Here is a 24335-nt window from a genome sequence, read left to right on the forward strand (position 1 = left end):
ATTCCTGCTTTTTCAAAGATAAAAATTTAAATATCATACAAATTACATGAACTCTCCACTTGTACCAACCATAGCTGCTGGCCTGTTGTAATCACATGCCCTGATTCTACATGCCACAGAAGTGACTTGGTTACCCTGAAAATCTCAGTTTCATTCCAAGCCCACCCAGTTACCAATATTATTTTTCATACATATGGCAATTTGAGGCCTTTCTTCAAAAATGTGGCCAAAGGTACAATAAATGAGAGGCTAAAAAATGACTGCTTTCTGCTTATTCTCCTGGATGACAATCTTTCTTCACCACTTCTTCTAAACCAAAAGGTGCCATTCCATTTGGGAAATAGTCAGTCTTAGAAAAAGGAACCGTTACACTATTATTTCCAGGATGACTAGAGGTACAAAAGGAGAAATTACAATCTGCTGAGAAAATTGCAAAATAATTTCTAACTCTATTTGCCGTAATTTGACAATTTTATCTTAAGAGTCTAGAAAATGTACCATTGCAAGCTGTTTCAAATCCATTATCCTAATTGAAATCTATTTAAGTGGAATAGTTAGTTCCTTTTCAAGTCACACAAAACTACATATAGAGCAGAGATCCTCCTTATTAAATCAAGGAATGGTATGCCTATAAAGTACATGACACCAAAGCAGTGAAGATTTTAGCCTCAAAGTACCTTAACCAGTTGGGTACGGTGGCATGTCTGTAATACCAGCACCTGGGAGGCTGAGGTAGGAGGATCATGAGTTCAAGACTAGCCTGGGCTACATAGCAAGGCCCTGTATGACAGCCCCCCCCAAAAAAAACCTTAACCATTTATCATTGTATATGTGACTGCTGATCTAGAGATCTTCAAAAACTGACATACATACATATGTACAATCGAACAATGCCCCTTTAAAAAAAAACAAAACCAAAGCCAAGAACAGTAGATGCATTATAGTCATCTAAATGATTTTCCTCACCAAGTTTTTCTTTTTCATGTTTTACTGTTTTCCTTTAAATACACTGGGTGAGCATGGGTATAGCAGTATGTGCCTGTAGTTCCAGCTACTCAGGAGGCTGAAGCAGGAAGATCCCTTGAGCCCAGGAGTTCCACCCTGGGTAACTTAGCAAGACCATGCCTCTTACAAAAAACAAAACAAAAACTGGACCTCCTTTCACTATTCTGTGTTCATGTAGTACATGTAAACATTTAACTTTAAAATATGCTGCATATTTTGGTAGCTTCTCATTAAAATGGGTCCGTGCAGTAAGAATATAAACAGACTAGACTAGAACAGAGGAAAGGCAGCCCTCAAGCACTTCAGACCAAGCAAGGCCAGCTAAAAGCTTAAAGACTGCAGCAAGCAGTCATCTACACCCAGACAACTGAGGACCAAGTCCTGAGTCCCTCTGTATTTAAAATCCACAGTGCTGAATCTTCATTAATTTTACATGAATTTCACGGTAGGTCTTCTGTAATTACCAACAGCTTGCATTACCAGCTCATGAGACAGCTCCATCAATGAAGAGATCCAGTTTCTTAAGCTCAGCCTCACAGATCACATGCCCACCTCACATGCAGGTGTGTGCTGCCAATGGGCTAAGAAGTCCTCAAGAAGCAGTAAGGGGAAAAGCTTTCCCTCCAAACCCTTTGAGAGCAAGATCCCTTCCCCAGAGCACTGGGGGAGAAAGCAAAGAGGGAAAGAAGAGCTTAAAAAGCCAAAGACAGATAATGACCACCTTTGACTATAATTTAAATTTCTGGGACTGGGTTTGTAACTCAGTGGTAAAGGACTTATGCAGCATGCACAAGGCCCTGGGTTCAATCCCTAGCATCACACAAAAAATAAATTTAAAAAAATCTCTGCTAACAGGGTTTTGATGCAATAATGCCTGTTACCAGCCTTAGCTTCTTTTTTGGATTTGAACTCCAGGTCTCCTGTTTGCTGGATAGGCACTCTACCAGCTTGAGCCAGTCTGCCAGCCCCAGTCTTAGCTTCTTAGCTTGTATATCGGGTTACCCTGTTAGAATGGTCTTTTTGAAAGCAACAACTTCTATCTTTACTGTCTCTGGAAAAAGAAATACAGAACAGAACCACACTATCATGAGCACAGTTCACCACTATAAGACGCTCATGAAGTTCCAGAGGAAAGGAAGGAGTCAGTGATCAGCAATGGCAGATGTGTGTCCCAGACTTGCCAGAGGCTGCCACAGTAGGCAGGCTAGACTTTAGGGCAGGAAGGAGTAAGCTGAAGCCCCAAGGTATTCCATTGAGGGGCAGGATCCACCCTGTACCAAAGCCACAAAGCTAGAAGGGCCAGCCTCCTGTGGGAAAGAGGGATAGAGAGGCAGTCTAACTGCAGACAAGAATTACCAGACCTAACAGCCAAGAGCAGAGAGCAGATTAATTTAGAATGAAGAAGAAAGGAAGAAGGAGAATGAAAAGTGGTAAGGTGGAGAAGAATGAGGAGGAATACGGCATAAACCCAAGAAAAATGGAGAGGTCCTGTGAGAAGTCAAAGGTGCATTTAGAGCATTGATGAATAGAACTAAGGAAACCAGGAAGGAGAAAATATCCTGGGGCCCAGGAGACCTGGCTTGGAGGAAAGTTTACCCAGTGCTCTCTCTACAAAGGTTTTACGGACTGAAGAAAGAGAGGTCTAATAGTGAGGAAAAATGGTCTTAGGGGTGCAAAGACAACCTAGTATAAGCAATGAGGAACCTACAGCTTGCCCACTGGCCTTGTCTGTGCTCTCCTACTGGGAACTGGTCCCTCCGTTCTTAAAGGCTAACTTCAGAGATGCTTATACACAAGAGGCATGAGAGATTCCAGAGCTGGAACTCTTCCATAACCTATCTCTCTTGAGGGCTATTTGAAAGAGACACACACACACACACACACACACACACACACACACACACACACATTCATGTCATTCCACTTTTGAAAAGGCATACTTTCCTTCACTGTCCCCAAGGATAAAACCCCAGATGCTTTTATTCAAAACAAGAGTGGCAGAGTTTTGATTGGATCTCTTTGGATGATAAGTGTGTTGTTCTGGGGAGTTTGGACAAGACAGAAGAGAGACAAAGTCCTGCTCTAGGAAGATGACATCTAGGGCTTCCCAAAACTTTGACAGTATTTTTATTCCTGACACCATCACCATAATGGGAAAACAGCTGGATATCTAGTAGGCATTAAAGAAGTAACAAAACTATGGAAAACAAAATTCTAAAACACACTTTAGTTAAAAAAGAGTGGGGAAGGGAGAGAAAATTGCACACTGATTTATAAACTATTAATTTGGGAGAAAAAAACCTTATAATTAACCATTTTATAACTAAGAATTTATCACATTTATGCTATTCAAGGAGGCTGAAATGTTTGCTTTAAGATTCTTCAAAGACCTTTCCTAAAAGTAATGGCAACGTGGGCAAGAATCTCATTGTAGAATTCACAGAAGGCTGACTGCCACTGTGAGTCTGGGCCTGCCCAGACTGTCCCCAGGCACAGCCACTATGTTCTGAACAGTGTCATGTGCTGAACTCTCAAGGGAATGCTGGGTAACCAGCCCATATCAACTCAATGCAGGAATAATCTACTTCATAATTCGTTTAGCAAGCCTCAAAGAATCGTCCTAAAATCATGCCACTGGTTAGAAGAGGTTTCTGAAGGCAGTTTCTCTATTTCTTTTTCTTTGTGTTTGTTATTTTGAGATAGGGTTTCATTGTATAGTCCATTGGCCTAGAGCTGGTGATTCTCCTGTCCTAGCTTCCTAAGTGCTGGAATTAGAGAAATGAACCATCATGGCCAGCTCCGAAGCCAGTTTCTAGGCTTCCTGGTGTCCAGCAGGGGCTTCCCTCCCTCAGCACAGCATGACACTTTGGAAGATGTTGTCATATACCCTACACTAACACGCAGAAATAGGAACTAAAGGGCTGAACAAGGTACCTGTCATGACTCAGTGTTTTCTGTTGTAAGACTAAGAAGTGAAATCTTCTCATTCCCATTTTAAATACCAATTTAAGCATATGCATAAATGAGCTCCTAAAATAGAAAAAAAATGTGGCCAAAAAATAACAGTTTTTTTCCCCTTAGCTTGCTAGAAGCACCCATCTCACTCAACATTAGCCAATCAACAGGGCACTTGCTGTGTGCTCACTCAGCAACAGGGTGCTGAGACACTGGGGCACCAGGCTACAGCACGCAGCAGGGAGCCCAGGATGAAGGGCCTGCAGTCCCAGGAGGGAAAACTGAAGCAAATAGGTCAACTCTGCAGATACACAGAACAGTTCAACTACTTATCAGGCCACAGCAGAGCTACGTTTTAGAAAGAGTTAAAGCTGTGATATCTGAAAGGCTCCTTCAAAACTGTGGGTCAAAATATATACACACTGCTTTCAACTTATGTTTTAAGATTAACACTCTGCCATTATAATTCATAAGATCCTTAGGAAGGTCTTTTGACTACCCACCCCAGAAAATTCTGGGCCCTGGACTTGTTACTCTTCCTGCCCAAACAACTCTATAACCTAATTCAGAAGCTCAAGATGTATTTTTTCCTTCCCTAAGATTCTGGGACCACAAGTCAGATCTCCTAAAATAAGATTCATTTCAGGCTATTAAGCCTCCTATGAGCACACTCTTGATCATAGTCAAGCCTTAAGACAAAAGCTAAGTCAACCAAATGAGTTTGGTCTCTGGCTTAGCGCATGATCAACATTTTCAGTTGGGAATTTTAGCGTTAAAAAAAAAAATTAATGTTCCTGATTTACTATTAACCTACCTATTCCTACAGGCTTTGGCCTACCCTGGGAAATTAAAACAAAAGCAACTCCTTTCCCCTGGACTTTCTACTATTTTGACTTATTTTCCACTTCAATCTCATCTCTGAACTAAGCTTGGTTAGCACTCAACCTTCCCTGAGGATGGTGTCTTCCAGACTTCATAAAGCAGGTACTAGAGTTGCTGCTTTGAACTCTGTAGGACAATTAGGTGATGGGAAGCCAAGGAGGTGCCAAATCAAATTAGCCATTGATGGGGGAGACAGAGCATACAGGTCAGTGGTAGAATGTGTGTTTAATGTGCAAGACTCCAGCTTCTATCCCCAGCACATGCTCCCTCAAAATTAGTCATGGTTGTGATCATTTCTAACAAATGTCTGGGCACTGAGGACACCAAGATGACTCCTGTTCCGACTTAGGTGAGGAGCATTTCCATCATTTTAATCAAAAGAAACAGTAACATAGGATAGGAGGAAATGCTTAGCCCAGTGACTGTAGTGGTGAAGCAGATCTGCATGAATGCTTACTGTGCCACTTCTCAGCTACAACCACATGCTTCCTGGCCCTCTGGATAGTTCTTACCTTATCCACATTGTCCACCAGCCTTTTCCTATTTTGTGTCAGTCATTAAGTTCAAAACACACACACACACACACACACACACACACACACACACACACACACACACACACACACCCTTTCCCCTCTATTTGCTCCCAAAGGTAGGACTAGAAGTTACCAAATGGTTCACTTATAATAGAATTCACATTATATCAACATCTGCATAGTCAACAACACCTGCCAGAGGGCCTGTTTTAAAATCTGTCTACAGAGGACTAGAGGTGTGGCTCAAGCAGTAGAGTACCTGTTTTGCGAGTGCGAAGCCCTGAGTTCAAACCCCAGTACCACCAGATAGATAAATGATAGATAGATAGATAGATAGATAGATAAAAATCTGTCTATGGAACAGAACACTGTTCCTTCTATCTGGCAAGCAGGCAGTGCTTTCATCATAACAGAAATGTTTTCCATCGGTTTCCACATCAGGGCCCACAGAGTCATTCCCTCAGAGAGGTTTCTTTTGGGGACACACTTCTTGGCTCTACTTCCAGTGCTAACTACCCTGCACCCCCACCATCATATGTCCCTTGCTGGGCTGCAAGGTTTCCAGCACAAGTATGCCTGAGCTGTTCATCCTCAGGAGTGAGTTTGCAGATACCCGAGTCCCTCCCTCAGGGACATTTTCAACCAGCTTCAGTGCCAGTTTCCAGCCAAAAGTTCTTTCCTGGTCACCACTTCAGTGCCAAAATAGCTGCTAAGTCACACAGGTCTCCAACTTATCTGGCTCTGCAATTTTCCTGTATTCTCTTCTCTTCTGTCCCTTAATATGCAGCTTGAAGCGTTCTTAACCAGACTTAAGTTTCTCAGAAAACACACCAGCCTGGCCTCCTTTGTGGCTGTCAGAGACCCTTGTCTGAGAAACCAGTCCCTTTCTTCTAAAAGAACATTATCTAGGAAACCACTAGTGAAATCTCATGCCAATTTCCTTTTTCAGAGTCACAATCACAAAAGTTGTTGAAGAAATTATCCACTATCTTGGTTTCAAGTCCTTCAATTTCCTATTCATAACTTCCAAGTTCTGAAGAAATCCATGTTTTTCCTGTTTCCCCACCACATGGCATTGGATCTATAGGCACTGGCAGGCTCCAGCTCACCTAGAAGTAGGCCTAGGAAGAGAGCAGCCTCCACACCTGCAGTGCCAGGTCTAAACACAGCTGCCCCTTCTCTCCAACAGGGAGTCTCCCAAGAGCAGGAAGCCTCTTGCCCCCAAGGCACCACCAGAATTCCCTCCTACTACTGCCTGGAGCCTTCTTTGTGTCCTCCGGTATAATTTTTTAGTAGCAGCAAAGGCTACAAACAAATGTTTGTGGGACATTCCCACAGACAAAGCATTCTGTTTTGCTGATGGGAGAGAGGTTCAAATATGAGCAGTGCAGAATCCTTACTATGAGAAAAGATTACTATATCCTGACTGTGGGCTGCACGTAGAAGAAACCAACCTTGAGGTCTCAAATAGGAGCCCATGCTTGTGATGACATACAGCAAGAAAGATACCATCTGAAGCTTGGCACAAAAAGCCATTCAGACAAGAAGGCCACCCTCAAATTCCATCCTTGCAACATGGCAGGCAAGGCATCTTTCAAGTCTAGAATATGGATAAAGAAAATGTTTCCTCAGAAGCTGTTTTCATAAGGTGCTTCCTTAAAACCTACTGAGGCCTCTCCCCTATCCCTGCTGAGGCCTCTCCCCTATCCCTGCTGAGGTATTCTGCTATAAAAATCATTCAACCTCTCTAATTAACTCAAGTTTTAAAAAGCATTCCTAAAATTAAGTTTCTCCTTGCTTCCCAGTGCACTTGCACTCACTCATTCATTCACTCAACTAATATTTCAGAAGCATGGGCAATGGGCAGATACCGTGCTAGGTCCTGGGTATATAATGGTGAGCAAAATCCCAGTCTTCCTAGAGGAAGGGGGAAAACTGATGTCTACTAAAGAATTTGGAGTAACAATCCGTGATAAGTGTTACAAAGGGTAAGGAGCAGAAAGCAGAGGTGGTATGGGGAATGGAACCATTTCCCGCAGATAATTCGCTCAGTTCCTGAGAAGTCTAGCTCCCTTCCAGCTGGGGATGGAAAGGTAGCCCATGTGCCTGGAATGTACTAAACCAAGAAGAGAGAGACAGAGGTCCAGGCTGAAGAAGGCAGGAGGGATAGATCACGTGTTCAGAAACATGTGTGGAATGCGATCTTAGCCCAGGAACAAAAAGAAGCTTTCACAATCACAGGGCTTGCACAAAGATGTGACATTGTGCCTGCATGTGGTGACTAGATCAGAAAGGAGATGTGGCAGGTCAGTGAGGGGCTGCTGCAGTCCTCTAAGCAAAAAGATGATCATCTGAACTACAGTGGGGGCAGTGAGGCAGAGAGAAGAGAAGCACTCAAGAGATGCTTACAAGGCAAAGATCAACAGCACTTGGTATAGGAGTGGCAAAGGGCCAGGGAAAGGGAGGTTCAGGGTGCCTCTGCAGTGAGGAGGAGTATCAATGACCTCCAGCAGAAAGCACAGCTGTGCAGAATACAGCTCACTGGTACACTTCCCTCAGCATGTGTATTTCAGAATTTCTAGATAAATTAACACCCGTCTTCTAGTTACTGAAACTGTCATCCATTTTTAAATGGATATTTACCAATCATCTACTATGCACTGGAGATAAAAAAGTAATCAAAAAGCAGGTCAGTGATACACCTTGTAATCCTAGTACGTGGGAGACTGAAGCAGGAGGACTGTGAGTTCAAGGCCAGCCTGGGATACATAGCAAGACCCTGTCTCAAACAAACAAAACTGACCAAAGGCTGGAGACATAGCCAGCAGGAAAGGGCCTGCTTATCAAGCATGAAGCCCTGAGTTCAAACCCCAGTACCACAAACAAAAAATATGACCAAGACAGCTTAAGTTTCCCAGATAGTACCCTCTGTAGCTGTCACCTCCAAAGTCTCAGGGGATGCCTGGAGTAGCCTCTAAATCCTCCTTCAGCAAACATAACTCCTAAGACTAGAGTCATCCTGCCTTCTGAAACCTTCAGACAAGCCTTTTCACTGACTCCTCTCTAAATTTCAGAGACATTCCACAATGAACAAGCTGCTCAGAGGCTCACTCTTAATTTCAAAAAATCCTCCAACAGGGAGACATCGCAGCACCAAATCTAACTTCTCCAGGTCTTTGAGCTTTGTTTATTGCCTAAATTAATTTGTGCTGGGATCGATCCTGTCATCAAAACTGGTGGGGGTTTTTTGGTTTCTTTTTTTTTTTTTTTTTGGTGGATCTGGGATTTGACCTCAGGGCTTGGCACTTGCAAAGCAGGTGCTCTACTGCTTGAGCCATACCTCCAGTCCATGGGATCTCTCAAACATTTCCCTGGGCTGGCCCTGAACTGCGATCCTCCCAATCTCAGCTGCCAAGCATGAGTCACCAGCGCTTGGCGAAATTGGTGGTTTTAAGTTCCGGAGCTCACGCTGTCTAATATAGCTATGTGGCACTATTTAAGTTAAAATAAGATAAAATTAAAACTTCAGTTTCGCATTCTCAGTGGTGTTACCACCTTTCAAATGTTCAACAGTCACATGTGGCAAGTGGCTACCATATTGGAAATCACAAATCCAGAATATTTCCTGCATTATAGAAAGGTCTGTTGGACAATGGCCCACAGGGGCATTGCCACAGGTTCTTTGCACATTTGATTTCAATGGCCCCTTTAAAAAACAAAAATACGCCGGGCACAGTGGCTCACACTAGTAATCCTAGCTATTCAGGAGGCAGAGATCAGGAGGATCGCGGTTGAAAGCCAGCACAGGCGAATAGTCTGCGAGACCTTATCTGAAAAAGAAAAAAAAAATCACAAAAATAGGGCTGGTGCCTTAACGCAGAGAAACTAAAGCAGATACCTTAAAAGCAACTGAGGCCAATAGGAAAAGGGGAACAGGAACTAGAGAAAAGGTGAGATCAAAAAGAATTAACCTAGAAGGTAACACCCACGCACAGGAAATCAATGTGAGTCAATGCCCTGTATAGCTATCCTTATCTCAACCAGCAAAAACCCTTGTTCCTTCCTATTATTGCTTATACTCTCTCTACAACAAAATTAGAAATAAGGGCAAAATAGTTTCTGCTGGGTATTGAGGGGGGGGAGCGGGAGGGGGCGGAGTGGGTGGTAAGGGAGGGGGTGGGGGCAGGGGGGAGAAATGAACCAAGCCTTGTATGCACATATGAATAATAAAAGAAAAATGAAAAAAAAAATATAGGGCTGGTGGAGTTGCTCAAGGTGAAGTTCCTGAGTTCAAACTCCAGTACTACAAATAAAGGAAAAAATAGAAGTTTAGAGTACAGAGACTTTCAACATATTTACTTATGTCCTCTGGTTTATAAATTGAATTTTAATAATGTACCACTAAAATATTGCTTTTTAATGCTTCCTAGTTCAGCTTTGCATAAGTTCATTTGAAAATAATCTCTGAGAAAAGGACTATAATTTTATCAGCCATTATACACATAGACTGTGTATTTTTTAAATGCACCTTACATACTGTCTAGTACAGCTGATATTTAGTAAGCACACACACAGATTAACTGATAAACTTGAAAGTACTATAATTTTTTTTGGGGGGGGGAATTGTTGTTTTGTGGTATTGGGGTTGGAACTCAGGGCCTCAGGCTTGCTAGGCAGGCACTCTACTCTTGAGCTACTCCCTCAGTCCCAGAAAGTACTCTAATTTTTTATGCCTGATTTCACAGGCAAGTCTATAAGGGCTTCCAAGAAATGCTTGTTTCAGATTTTGAATTTCAACTACCTAACATTAGTCCTCTAATTACACAGTATGACAGGACTTTGGTTTTTATGATCCTACCCACTGTACGATCTTTCAGTCCAAAGACACATTACATACTATGACAGAAAATCTACCAAAATGCTTCAGTGTGAAACTATTTTGGAGCAAAACTAGCAAAATGTTGATAATGGGGTCATTATATTACTTTATATTACATTATATTACTTTTGCTTTCATATACTTAGAAAATTTCTAGAATAAAAGACTTTAAAAGTCCTATACCAAGCTGCTTCAGAATGCTTTCGGGGCCAGGCCCATCAGCCATCCACCTTTTCCCTTCAGCCCTCTGGTTACCTATACGTTGAATGATGAGAAATAAATGAGTGTGATCAGAAGCTGGTTCCCTCCAGGTCAAGTTCCCTCCTGCCCTGAGAGCCAGCAAACCCTTCCCCACAGGTCTTTCTGTACATGCCAGCCACTGCTCTCAGAGTTCATTCAATCCTCACAGCCACTCTGAGGTGGGCAACTGAGACATGAGAAACTTCTCAGGTCCCCTGAAGCAGTGTCTGGCTCCTGAGCCCTTGCTTCTCCAATCTCACCACCCCACTGCCCTGCTGTTTGCCATCTCCCCCTCTGCCCTACTCACTGCAGCCACAAAATCCACATTTGCTTCCTCTTTTGCAATGCTCTTCCCAATACTCCCAGCAGCAGGGCTCCTTCTTCTCAGTGCCCTGGTTCTTCCCTTTGGAGGAAGAAGATTGCACACTCCTTACAATTACACATGGATGGTGCATACCTTGCATCTGATGGCTTGTTTATTGTCTAGACTAGATAACGTGCCATGTGCAGGCAAGGACTACACATCTGTTTTGCTCTCCATGGGATTTCCAATGCCAAGCACAGTGCTTGACCCCAGGAGATGCTCAAATACTTGGTAAGTGACTGATAACCATTGTTCAGTCAGTCCTTCTGGTAAAAAGGAAAATAAAATAATTCTCTACTCAAGCCCAAAGTGATAAATATAACATCTTTAGGGATGCTACTTAAAAGATAGCATTAGGTATAAGAAAGGACTAAAAACTGGATAAGAAAACAAGTCAGCTTATGTCAGCTTTAAATAGCAAAAGAGAAATGAAACTTATAAAAGGGATATTGTGACTGAAAAGTAGTTTGCAAGAGCAATTCAAAGGGTGAGTTTTGATCTCAAATCCTAAATAAGCTTATGACTGAAGACAGTTCCTCTTGCTCTGTGCCATTCTCAACTGTGAGAATAAGCCACGAAAGCACTGGATGCCTTAGTTCCAATAATCTTCTTAGAGAAAAGCCCTTAGAATGAATATTCCAGGCAAATCCAACAGACAAAGGTTACCTTGGGCTTCAAAGCCCACCCAGGTTTCCCATCCTTTGAGCTTCCACAGTACAGGGCAAATTCTTCTCTCAATAGTTCATTTATATCACAGTGACCCTGTCAATGGCTTTTGCTCACCAAAGGAAAACCTTTCCTTTCAAGGACTTAAGTCTCTGGCACCTCTCATCAGAGTTATTCTTTAGACTCCACTGTTAGGTTCCCCCCAATTTACTCAGAATTGAAACAGGTGTAGGTATATAATTATAGACCAGAAATGTGTGACCTCAAAGCAGGGGACTCTTCCTTTTTTTTTTTTTTTTTGCGGTACTAGGGATTGAGCCCATGGCCTCCAGCTTGCTAGGCAGCTATACCACTTGAGCTATGCCCCCAGCTACTCCCTCTCCCCTTTTGTTTTTTTTTTTTTAGGAGATAGAGTCTTGCAAACTTTGCCTGGACTGCCGTTGAACTTGACATCCTATCTCTACCTCCCAAGTAGCTGGGATTACAGCGTATACCACAGCTCAACTTTTCCTTTTCAACCTGAGAAATCTCACAGGGTGGGGAATGGCTTGAGAGGATTCCAAAATGAGGCAGATGGACTGGAGATGTAGCTCAGCAGTAGAGCTCTTGCTTAGCATGCACAAGGCCTTGGTTCAATTCCTAGTACTATATAAAAACAAAAGCCAAAACCAAAAATGAGTCAGGACCCACTTGAAACTATCATAAAACTCATACTAGGGAGCAACAGAAGCCTGAGCTCCAGCTATAAACCCTGACCCTCTAAGAACCCTTTAAGAACCTCAGCTTCCTCATTTTAAGATTCATAATTAGGCTGGGAATGTAGCTCAGTGGTACTCATATAAAGTCCATTCCCAGCATTGCCATGGCACTTTTACAAACATCCAAATGACACTTTGAAAGTCCTGAATAAAGTCATTTCCTTTCAAGCAGTTAATGTCTCAGATCCTTAGATTAATAAACTCATATAATCTATGAGACTGTGTTGGAGTCAAGTAACTAAGAAATGAAATGCTCACTCTGGAAGAGATCCCTTAAAGCCCAGAGTGGTGAAGCTGGGAATAACAGGTGACAACACCAGGATTATAACCAGGCCTCTGACACCAAGTCCAGGGTTCTCCTTACCTCATCCAGTACAGACAAAGCCTTCTGTATTTTTACAATCTTCTAGCATCCTTCTCATTAACAGAGTCTCATGGACAGTTCACACAATGCAAGTAAGCATAAAAAGGAGTTTGAAAATGAACAGCACAGAATCTTGAGTACAACCGCGAGGTACTTTAAAACTCCCATGTAGGAATACTCAACATCAGCACAGGTTTCCAGGCTTTTCATCTGGTATTTATTTTTAACTTGAGATTTGAAATTGTCAAAGACCTTAATGAACAGGCAGGACAAAGGGAGCTGTTTGTCCATGGCTCATTAGCTTCTAAAGTTAATGCTTCTAACAGGGACAAGAGTCAGCCAAAGGATGGAGCTCCAGGCAAATTGCAAACTGTTCCTCCAGCCCACAGCTTGCAGATCACTGCCTGGGCACTAAGTGGTAATGCTTATGGGATGCTCCACAGCTCTACCCCAGAGCCACCTACGTTTCATTCTGTCACTTGACAGCATCAACTGTTACTGGGTGCTCACTACAGGCAGGGACATAGAGAGCAATCTCATTTAATCCTCACAACAACCTATACATAATGTACCACCATAGTCCATCTAATCTAACTCCACTGACTAGAAGACACACCATTATATTAGGCACCATTATATTAGGTACAGCTATAGCTGCAAGACCCTATAGATTACAATTTTATTTTTTTTAGAAATGTTAAAGACAGCACATATACACTGTCTTGGCATTATTGAAATGTGAATATTATCCTCACTTTACAGACAAAGAGATGACTTTATCTAAGGTGTGACTTTATCTAAGAGCTGGTGAGTAGATGCACAGGGATTCAGACCCAGAAAGCCTGGTCACCTTTTCACAGTGGTAGAACCAGATCTTCCGAGGGCTGCATGTATTACCCAAAACTGCAGTAGGCAGAGAGGTAGGAAAACAGCTAACTTGTCTCTGTCACAGCACAGGAGCTCATTAACTATAGCAACTCTCTGCACATCTCTGAACCTGACCTTTCTTATGCCCACTCAAGCAGACACTGCACTATATCATCGCTCATAAGTACCAGGAACAGTAACATGGTATAGTGGAAGAAGTGCATTTTGGAATCAGAAAGACCTAGATTGAAATTTCTCTCCACATGTAACCAGCTCATCACCCTGGACAAGTTACTGAACAGCCCTGAGCCTCAGTTTCCTCTTCCAGAAAGAGAGGCTATCACCACCATCACCCGAGGTTGCTGCAGGCCTGGAGAGGACACAAAGGGCAGGATCTGGTACCCGGCAGAGCCAGAACTCGACAATACCTTCTTTTCAATGCTAGTCACCATCTGCTTTGAGACAGAATCAAAGTCTCAACATTCCCTGTGACCTCAACAATTCCTAAGTGGGACCCCCCAGGAGATATTACAGATCTGACAGAAGAAAGAAGTCCCTGAGGGATATTTAGGCAAGAAAAATGAACTGGAGGCACCTAGAGGGCAGGGATAGTGTGTTCCTTCAATGGACCTCTTAACTTTTGAATAAAAGAATTGATACAGGAAAGGGAAAAAAGAACAAGTGCTTACCATCAAAAGACACCAGTCAACAGGCATAAGAATGAGTATTTCATACTGAACCTCACACACAAAGCTGCTCTTTGAAAATGTGGTTTGATACCAAGGTGATCTACAGTAGAAAAAATTTCTCCCTTGCTCTGCTTTGTTTTTACATTAAGTAACATTCTGTACATTCTCCCTTTTCTTTCCTCAAGAGCTTCAGAAAACAGAAGCTTTTGACTTGGAGGAAAGGCCAATCACATGGCAGATGGTAAAAACAAACTCCTTCCCCCTTTTTTCCCACCATCATATCCATAGTGCTTGGTATTTTCTGGCATACCACAGACTCTCAATAAAAAGTTGTTTGATAAATATTTCTTTCTTGACTCCAGGCAATTTCTCTTTGTTCAAAACATCCTATACACTTATTTTATCCAAAAGCCTAATCTTCCCTGCTTCTGCTAGCAGCCTGCTAAAGCATTCTAACAACACAATCTCAAATAAACAACAACTCACCTGGCATATGCTACACCTCTAGTCCCTCTCACAATGACATTCTACTTGCTCTTCAAACCGCACTCAACCCAAACCACTCCTCAACTTTTCCCTCCATCTGTCTGTCCCAGTCCTTGGATTACTTGTCAGTGGACTCAGTTACCACCACGCCCTGATCAGAATTAGTTTGTTCATCTCCCTCCTTTTCCTGAAGATAAGTGTGCAAGGAGCAGGTGCTGTCTCCCAGAACCCTGCACATCCTCTCCAAGTCTCTGGTCACTCCTAGAGGGGCTCATGTCACATAACAAGAAAGACACCAGCAAAAAGCTGACTCCATTCTCATCACCTCAGGAGGCTTACTTGTGTCTCATAAATTCAGGCCAACTACTAGTTTCAGGAAGACACTGAAACAGTTTAAAGGGCTGGGTAAGAGTAAACAGAAATGGCAGTTTCACTCTCCCAATATGCTTCCCTGTGTCACAGAGCTCCCAAACTCACAAACCTAGACTCCTCAAACTCTCCCTATCCCAGGGATCAGAGATCACTTGCCCCTCCATTCTTCCTTATTGCTTTCTATCTAAAAGTCACTCTCTTCCACCTTACCCTGGGCTCCTGAAATGACTACTCTATATCCTTAACAAGAATCAAGAAAACCTGTAAACAGCTCATTTCCTTCCAATCCATGCTCAAGACTCTGGGACTTCAAGCATGAATAGGGCACAACCTCTGCCCTGTGGGAGTCCACCCCTTTCCTTCAACTCCAAAGAAGTGTAGTGTCCCCCCTGGAGAGCATCTATAGAGCCTCGTGGCCACGAACTCCAGAGCGCTGGAGAAAGAGCGAGGGTGTTAACAGACTTTGCCCTTACATTTGATGCCCTGTAACCATAACAACCGATTATTTAAGTAACCATCAACCCACTGACGGGCTAAGTTTTCCAAAAACTGTTTTCAGTGGGGGTGGGGGAGACTCTCCTGCACCACCTCTGGCGCGGAGAGCGAGCCCTGGGCAATGTGGTGCAATGGAGCCGACTGTTCTGTTTCTTCCCAGGTCCCAGGATGTCGGGCTTGGGTTTACTAGCCAGTGCCAGCAGCGTGGCCTGCCACGGTCACCTCCGTGCTCCCAGCGGGGCAGCTGGCGTTAGGCCTCGGCCCAATGTCACTTGTTAACCTTCCGATCCCCCAGGGTTTCGGCGCGCCGCCACCTTCCTTGTAAAGCATACAAGCCACCCCAAGGCCACTGGGCGTCTGCCAGGCGTTGGAGAAAAACAAGCAAGAGACACACCACCACTGACAGCTTCCAGTAAAAGTAACTGCGATCCCCCACTTCCAGGCATGTCGCGACGTGGGCAAGGGGGGCGGCAGAAACCCGGGTTACCACTCACACAAGCACAAATCATGTTCCTTCAGTGAGCGTGTGAATGCTGTCTCCCTGCCGGGGGTCGAGCCCGGCGCCCCAGGACAGCAGGCTCAGGACCACCGACCGGCACCTTCGGCCCGGGTCCAGCCCGACCCGCCCAGCGAAGGGCTAGCCCAGGACGTCTCGGGTCGGCGTCGCCGTCCACGGCGGGGCCAAGGCAGAGGGGTGGGGAGCCAACCCCGCGGCCCTCCCTCCCCCGCCCCGCGCCAACGGCCGCGGGAACAGCCAATACCCTGGACCTGCCGGGTCGGGCCGGCCCCAGTGAGGGCCTTCTCTGTGGGGAGCTCCCATACCGCCCCACCCGGCCCCCGGGCGCGCTCACCCCGGATCCGCTGGCTGCCTCATTGTACTGCTCCAGCGCCCGTACTCCGCGGTCGCTGCGACTGCGGCTCCTGCTCCAGCTCCGGCTCGGGCTCCAGTCGCCGTCCAGCCGCCGGACCGCCAGCCCGCCCCCGGCCACGGACAGCCCTGCCCCGTCGGCGGACCCGCCCCGCGCCCGCGCCCACCGTAGCCAATCAGAGAACGGAGGGGGCGGAGCAAGCTGCGCGCCAGGCCCGACCAATCCAGCTCTCAAAGCGCGCCAAGGAGCGGACGTGGAAATGGGCGAGCGATTCCTCAGCCTGTTAAAGGGATCGCTGCCGTCAGGACTCGGGAGGAGGGCGGCGTCGGGGCAGGGAGTGTTACCTGGAAGAGTGCCAGAGGAAGGTGTGAGAGCGTCTCTTTCTCAATGGGGCTGCAGCGTTCTGCCAAGCTCTTTGCGTTTCTTAATTTCCTCTTCCTGCATTCTGCAACAAGTGCCTCTGACAGAGAGAGAAACTGAGGCGGCGAGAATCAGGGACATCTCTCTGGGCTTTGGGTTTTAGAGGGTCGTCAGACACATCTGTTCCCGCCCAGCTGCAGAAATTGGCTTAAAAAAGCTAATTCGCGGGCCGAAGTTGTTGTTCAGTGGCAGGGCGTTTGCCTGGCATGTGGAAAGCCCTGAGTTCGATCTCCAGCACCATAAAAAAAGACAAATTGGGAATTTGTCCTATCCCAAAATGATTCTGCTGCTCGTTTTTAGAGTTTAGAAGCATGCAGTATAAAGTTCCCATTTTAGAGAGGTGGTGTCTCAGGCTCAGAGAGATTCAGTAATTTCTACGGGTGAATTCTCACTTAGAATGAGCTGCCTGGGGTAGTGATGCCCATCCTACATTTTACCACCTGTGACCCAGGACATTGGCACATTGAGAGTGTGCCCTTTGCTTAGTCACATTGCTTTCAACATCAGTGTGTCCCAAACTTTAGTAACAGAGCATTCTGGAGGATTTTAACATGCAGAGTTCTAAGTTCCACCCCAGAGTCTCTCTCTCTCTAATTCACTACGTCTGGGTGGGCCTGGGGAAATACGTACTCATTTTTCAACACCCTTATCCCCAGGTGATTCTGACAGCCATGCTCCAAGGACCATACGTATTCAGGTATGTATTTCAAGTCTAACATACTCATGAAATTCAAATTCAACTGCCAAAAATAAAGCTAGATTCCTTTAATCCTCAAAATTAGAGTATGGGTGGGAGACTTGCCAGTAAGGTTAGAGATCCACCTGCTGAGAAACTCAAATCAGGTCTATGAATGGATTTGACAACAACCAAAATCTTGAAATTCTGCCAGGAAAGGCAAGGTTGAAGCTTGGAACTTGAGGAAGCCTGTCTTGCTCTCTGACTAGTGAGTGAGACAATGTATAAATATCTTAAGAAATACACCCTTGCTCACCCTCATCACACCCTCATAACCCCAGGAGGATACCCTGTCCCTTTGGTGCAGCATTTCTATGTCATCTAGCCCTGCCTACTCCCCTGGCCATGTTCCTTTCCCTGTCCCAGTGTCCCAGACACTTGTGTGACTCAGAAGTCACTTCTCTGAATTTGGAGGTCAGCCCCCACCAAACTAAATCCCTCCCACATGGATTGCCAGATCTTGGAGTGGCTCCTACACAACAACCCAGTTTTACTATAATATCTGACAGATGCTGTGTTTAACAGGGACAACTCCACACACAGGTTGATCAGCCTCATTAGGGTTGAGTATCTGAGTTACAGACATGAATGACTGCTTGGGATCACTGTTTGCCTCCCTTGGCCTTCCCAAAAGAAAATGAACTCTTGTTCCAATAGGAGATACTTCCACTCATGTATATCTGGAAGTGTACAGTAAAGGCAGTTATGTACAGCAATGGAGATACAGCTTGAAGCCCTTCTTGGACATATCTTCCACCAGAGAGAGAGAGAGAGAGAGAGAGAGAGAGAAACCTGGACCTATATCCCTGCAAGAGTCCTTGAAAGCTAGCAGTGCGACTCACCCTCCTTGCCCATATCTAGCACTCTATAAATGTTAGATAAAATCAATGTAGCAGCAACATAAACTCAAACTAGGGATAATAAGATCGCACAAACACTTAGGAGGAACCCTTCTTTTTGAAAAGTGAGGAATTTGGATGCTTTGGAAAATAAATGAACATAAAATAACAAAACATTAATACACCTTACCTATTAAGAGGTGTTGTCATGGAAGCCAAGAGGGAGGAGACTGGAGGAGAAAGTGGTGAGCAGCAACACATCTCAGAAGGGCCACTTCAGAAAGGGTCTGAAAATTACACAGTTTCTCCAGATTTAAAAATCATAAAGTTATTGTGGTCATTGGCAAAAGTGATATAGTTCACGATGGAATTACTGAGGTTCCCTGGCACCTGACTGAAGAGAAGAGCTAAGGAAAAAGAGAATGTTGAGGCTGAGTAGGAGAAGATGATGGGACATGGTACAAAAAGGTCCAGGGTCACAAGGTGTTACCATGGAGCAGGAAGACATCTCCTCTTCCCCCAAGATAAGCTAGATGTAGATAAGGAGGGGTATGGGGGCTGATTCTTTCCTAGGTGGAGGGCGGAGAAGCAGAGGAAACTCTGGCCTGGGTGGCTTCAGCTCTTAAGTAGGAAGGAAAGTCATCTGTTGAGGGTGGGTGAGGAGCTGATAACCAAGGGGCTTTGTGGGAACCAGTGAGGGACTGGAAAGGCCACTGAGAAGAATGAAAAAGGGAGCTGCTAATGGACAGGGAGAATTCTGGGCAGGCCAAGGGGCCAATGCATTTGAGGCAGCACCAGGGCTCTCAACTTGCATGGATGACTCTCAGGGCCTTAGCTCTGGGCACAGGCCTGAAGAATTGAAAGTGAGGGGTGAACAAGGTCAAGAACAGGAAATACTAAACCACTGGGGGTACTGACAACAAGGAAGCTGAAGTGATGGGTCACACATTATGTGTTGGATGGAGAAGGAAGGTAACCCAAGGAGGATGGGGATGGATGAAAAGAAAGATGAGAAAATCAGACTTTGTGTTCATTCAGGCACAGGGAAGCCCAGACTGTTATAGGTAAATGATAATTTGAGTGAGTGGTGACAAGGTCAAGTGTGGCCACAGAAGTGGAATTGCTAAAGATACTCAATTCCTGGGTTTTTCCCCTCCCCTCGTTCTTCTATGGAGAGTCATCTGAGGCCTGGGGCAGCCCCAGTGCTTTCTGTTCACACTGTATCACAGGGTGATGACTCTCCAAGATACAGAATGACTCTCAGCTGGTTTTCCTTCTGAAATGAAAGCCTGTTAATAATCAGAAGATTTCCCACCCAGCCTCGAGAGAAGAGCATTTGCAGGAAGGCTTTGTGAAGGAAGTCTTCAGGGGCTTCAGAGGCACCCCAACTAGTGAGTAATTCCTGCCACAATGGACCAGTGACCAGTGATGATGTCAGTGATTTACTTTGCTAGTTAGCATGTGAGACCCAAGGTTATTAAATATAAATGTCTCAAAGCTCTGTCATTCTGAGGTCAGCAGGGGAATGTGGCTTCTAATTGATGTGGAATAGGGCCAGAGTAGAATTTCTAGGGAGAGGGACTGGCCTTTTCCTCCCTTGCCTTTTTCATCTGGGTTTTGCTTCTCAGGGCCTTCCCAATGCTCTTCACTGAGATTGAAAATGCTTTTCAATGGAGATCCTGTGCTTTCTCAGTGTCCGTGATGTCACCCACTGGCATGCTTTGGGTTTTTTGTTTGTTTGTTTTGTGTTGCTAGGGATCCAAACCCTAGCAACTTTATACATGCTAAACAAATGCTGTACCACTGAGCTGTATCCCCATCCCTCACTGCAATAGTTTGGATCTTAAATGTCCCCCAAAGGCCCCATTGTTAAAGGATTTTTTTAGTCCCTAGCTTAGGCTCTTGAAAGATGGCAGAAGCTTTAAGAAGTGGAAAGGCCTCCTAGCAGGAGGTCTTTGGGTCATTGGGGGTGTGCTCTTAAAGGGGATAGTGGGACCCCAGCTCCTTCCCCACCCTCTCTTTTTTACATCTCAGCCATGAGGTTAATAGTTTTGCTTCACCATATGCTCCTGCCATGATGTGCTGCCTCACCACAGGCCCAAAGAAACAGGGCCAATCAATCATGGACTGAAATCTCCAAAACTGTAAGCCAAGATAGACTTTTCTCTTTATAAGTTTATTTATCTTGGATATTTGTTACAGTCACGGGAAGCTGACTAACACACCCATTATCCTTACTGCCTTTCAACCTGTGCTCGTGACTACCATCCTCCTGCCTCCATTCCAGCATGGGGAATCCAATCTTGAACTTGCCCTAAATCCTTCTGGAGCACAATTCTAACACCAGGAATGAGAGATCAGCAGTGTAACCCACCCATGTAGGGTTCTGCTTCCAGCTCTGCAACTCTCAACCCCACCAGATCACATCACCCCTTAAGTAGCATGAGTAGGAAGGTTCAACAACCCCCTTAATGACATGTGCATCTACTTAAACACGGAAGAAGGTTGAGGTAGTTTTCATTTGTATTTAACCTTGAAATGATGATTTATACACCCTGATAGAGCATGAAGTGGAAAATGTCTGCTGCCCACCAGGTTATGAACAGAACTGGGAACAGAAATGGTGGGTTCACTGGCCTTTGCCACTTCTGTGTGCCACTCCACACTTATTCAATTCAGAAGACAAGGATGGTGTATATATATATATATTGAGTGAGAGCTTAGGCAAAGAAAATATTTGGATCTGTTTTGTTCAGGGCTGTCTATAAAGCAGAGCTTGAGACAAAAACTCATGAACCACTGGGTACCGGTGGCTCATGCCTGTAATCCTAGTTACTTAGAAGGTAGAGATCAGGAAGATTATGGTTCAAATCCAGCCCTGTGCAGATAGTTCGTGAGACCCTATCTTGAAAAAATCCAATACAAAACAAGGCTGGTGGAGTCACTCAAGTGGTAAAGCACCTGCCTAATAAGCAGGAGCCCTGAGTTCAAACCCCAGTACCGCAAAAAGAAATAAAAAAGCTTATGAACCAATACTATTTGGGTTGTTATTAGTACATAATTGAGGCTCTGGGGACTGAAGCAGGAATTGGGGCAGAGGCATATGAAAATGTGTTATGGGGTGACCACAATCCCAGTTCCTTGGTTTGGAGGTGCTGCCTGGGAAGCCCAATGAGAAGCATCTCAGCCCATTTTGGAACAAAGGGAAGGAGAAGAAATGTATGTACTGGTGCCTGCCCCCATAGGTGGAAGGCTTTGCATGGGGGCCTGAGCCCAGCTTCCAGGATACACTGGCTTACCATGAGTGGCTTCCCACCTCTTCTAAGCCACAGGGTCAACAAAGAACCTGAGGCTGGGACTGAGAGGGCCTACCTGCAGGCCTGAGGCAAGGTACCTGCCAGAAGGTGGTAGGAACATTCACAGATCTGGCCACTCCAGCAATGACAGGAAGGATCTCAATTGGTATTTGGCCCAGAGACCATTTTCAAAAAGAGAGACCTTTTACTATCACAACTTTGAAGCCAAAAAAAATCTATCATCTTAAGTTAGGATGGATGGATATAAGATATCAAATATCTTTTAGTGTTATAATGGTTTTTATTTGTTTTTGAGGTACTGGGGCTTGAACTCAGGGCCTACACCTTGAGTCACTCCAGCAGCGCTTTTTTGTGATGGCGTTTTTTTGAGATAGGGTCTCACGAACTATTTGCCCAGGCTGGCTTTGAACCAGGATCCTCCTGATCTCTGCCTCCTGAGTAGCTAGGATTACAGGCATGACCACCGGTGCCCAGCTAATAGTATAATGTTCTTTTTTAGGGAGGAAGCATTGAGCTAGTGGCTTTGGGGTCATTTTGACCTATGTTCAGGATTTGCTCTTTTTTTTTTTTTTTTTTTTGATGGAACTGGGGTTTGAATTCAGGGCCTCATATTTGCAAAGCAGGCACTCTAGTGCTTTAGTCACACCTCCAGTCCACAGATTCTGCTTCTATTATTTTCAAGTCATGTGACCTTGAAGAAATTACTGACCCTCCTCAAGTCCCTGCTTCCTCATCTGTGAATTACAGATGTTCACGTTACATGCTAGCATAAAGGTTAGCAGTGTGAAAGATGCTCAGTACAGCATCTTTACATAATAGTAATGCTTGCTATTGCTTCTACCCTGGAGAAGGTGCCCGGCCATGGATGTGATACTTTGCAGGAAGACCATGGATGGTGTGCTTAAGCCTCAAAATTAGATGCGAAAGGAGATATAACATGGTGTAGAAAGCCAAAAAGGGCTTGGAATACCTCAGGCAGCCAATCGGCTTCTGTCTACTGTGACTCCATTTTTGGAGTTTTCAGAATAGCATCCATTTCAGATGATTCTCCCTTTTTATCCAATATATACACTCATATTAGAAAAACGGTTACCTTGATCTGGCCTAGAAAACAGCATCACAGGCCTATGCCATCAAGAAGGGAAAAGAGAGGCTGGGAATGTGGCACAGTGGAAGAGCACTTGCCTAGCATGTGTGAAGCCCTAGGTTCTGTCTTCAGCATGGTGATCAATCAATCAATCAATCAACCCCAGTTCCCTTTGTTCTACAGCCTCTTCCCTAAAGGGTCATCCTCTTCCACTTCATCTGAAAGGGAGGCTTTGCTTGCACAGGTGAGTTAGTTAACAGTCACATGACTTTCAGAAGAACAAATTACTGGCAAAGGAAGAACCAAATCCACAGATAAAGGGCTCCAAACCCACCCCAAGTAACAGTCCTGCTTCTGGGCATGTGGGACTCACCACAGCAGGAGACGGTTTGGGTTCTTCACTTATGAATGGGATAGAAGTTCATTTTAGAGTACTTTTTAAAATGTAGAAGCATAGAAGGAAACTCCTATATTCTTCCAACCTATTAATAGATGTCAAAATTTTATTTCCCTTTGTTCTTTTTTAAAAGCATAGTTTCACATACCTGTTGTCTTACATATGATCTTGTATTCTCTATTTAAAATGTAATATTGTCTGGGTGCTGGTGACTCATGCCTATAATCCTAGCTATTCAGGAGGCAGAGATCAGGAGGATCGAGGTTCAAAGACAGCCGAGGAGAACTAGTTCATGAGACCCTGTCTCAAAAATATCCAACACAAAAACAGGGCTAGAGGAATGACTCGAGTTGTAGAGTACCTGCCTACCAAGCATGAGGTTCTGAGTTGAGACCCCCTACTGCCAAAAATAAAAATGTAATTTTGTAACATAAGTGAGCAGCAATATAGCATAAGGCAAAGAAGGGCTTGTCTTGGAGTCAGAAGGATCTGAGATTTAATTTTAGACCTGTTACTTACCACATGGCTTTGAGCATATAACTTGCCTCAGGTTTGCTGAGTGTGTAATGAAAATGAGAGACACATCTATTCTCTGCCTCTAGTTTTCTCTATGGTTCTCTTGACCGTAAGCTCTGTGATTGGTCCCTGCTAAGTCTCTACAGTCTGGCTCTGGTGGATTAAAGATGGCCACAAAGTCTTGGCCATTCCCCCCAATATTCCCTTTGCTTGAACTGGCCTTGTGTGATAGCCAGCCTCCAAAATGGTCCCAGTGAGCCTCACTCCCTGGTGATTTTTGCCCTTTCACGGTCTTCTCTCTAGGGCTGGCAGAGTGGCTCAAGTGGTAGACAGCCTGCCTATCAAGCGTGAGGCCCTGAGTTCAAACCTCGGTACCACAAAAGAAAAAAAAAAAAGAAAGAACCTCTACATTCACAGTCTTTTCTCACCATGAACCAGGACTAGTCTGTGGGACAAATCAAGGATGGCAGAGGTGACAGCATGGGACTTCTGAAACTAACTCATAAAGGGCTTTCGGCCTTCCGCCTTGATCTCTTGGGTTAGTTGCTCTGGGGGAAGCAGCAGTCATGTTGTAAAGATAGTCAAACAGCCTGTGG

General features: G+C 44.7%; 1 protein-coding gene across 5 annotated transcripts in view; it reads right to left on the reverse strand.

The window, feature by feature from the left end:
* The window catches only part of Tex2 (testis expressed 2), a 107618-nt gene extending 91050 nt beyond the window's left edge, over positions 1–16568 (reverse strand). For 3 of the 5 annotated variants that reach the window (XM_074045421.1, XM_020156464.2, XM_074045422.1), the window contains exon 1: positions 16410–16568. The gene's annotated coding sequence lies outside the window, so the exon portion shown is untranslated. Of the gene's footprint in view, positions 1–16052; positions 16226–16409 lie in introns of those variants that run through there. The other 2 variants (XM_074045420.1, XM_020156465.2) reach the window with 2 other exon arrangements.
* Between the last annotated feature and the right edge of the window lie 7767 nt (positions 16569–24335).

Source organism: Castor canadensis, chromosome 11, assembly GCF_047511655.1.
Source record: "Castor canadensis chromosome 11, mCasCan1.hap1v2, whole genome shotgun sequence".
Lineage (NCBI taxonomy): Eukaryota > Metazoa > Chordata > Mammalia > Rodentia > Castoridae > Castor > Castor canadensis.